This window comes from Saccopteryx leptura, chromosome 6 (assembly GCF_036850995.1).
Source record: "Saccopteryx leptura isolate mSacLep1 chromosome 6, mSacLep1_pri_phased_curated, whole genome shotgun sequence".
Taxonomy (NCBI): Eukaryota; Metazoa; Chordata; class Mammalia; order Chiroptera; family Emballonuridae; genus Saccopteryx; species Saccopteryx leptura.
In genome coordinates, this window is record NC_089508.1 from 134,453,693 (window position 1) to 134,454,357 (window position 665).

Consider the following 665-nt stretch of genomic DNA (forward strand, 5'->3'; position numbering starts at 1 on the left):
CAAATAATTTTTGATAAAGGGGCCAACAACACACAATGGAGAAAAGAAAGCCTCTTCAATAAATGGTGCTGGGAAAACTGGAAAGCCACATGCAAAAGAATGAAACTCGACTACAGTTTGTCCCCGTGTACTAAAATTAATTCAAAATGGATCAAAGACCTAAATATAAGACCTGAAACAATAAAGTACATAGAAGAAGACATAGGTTCTAAACTCATGGACCTTGGTTTTAAAGAGCATTTTATGAATTTGACTACAAAGGCAAGGGAAGTGAAGGCAAAAATAAATGAATGGGACTACATCAGACTAAGAAGTTTTTGCTCAGCAAGAGAAACTGACAACAAATTAAACAGACAGCCAACTAAATAGGAAATGATATTTTCGGCCCTGGCTGGTTGGCTCAGCGGTAGAGCGTCGGCCTGCCGTGCGGGGGACCCAGGTTCGATACCTGGCCAGGGCACATAGGGGAGGCGCCCATTTGCTTCTCCGCCCCCACCCCCTCCTTCCTCTCTGTCTCTCTCTTCCCCTCCCGCAGCCAAGGCTCCATAGGAGCAAGGATGGCCCGGGCGCTGGGGATGGCTCCTTGGCCTCTGCCCCAGGCGCTAGAGTGTCTCTGGTCGCGACAGAGCGATGCCCCGGAGGGGCAGAGCGTCGCCCCCTGGTGG

At 49.3% G+C, this 665-nt stretch overlaps 1 non-coding gene across 1 annotated transcript; it reads left to right on the top strand.

Annotated features, from left to right (window-relative positions):
- Window positions 1-384: 384 nt before the first annotated feature.
- Window positions 385-460, top strand: TRNAG-GCC (transfer RNA glycine (anticodon GCC)). Its single transcript has one exon. It is a non-coding gene; the product is annotated as a tRNA-Gly (tRNA).
- The last annotated feature ends 205 nt before the right edge of the window (window positions 461-665 follow it).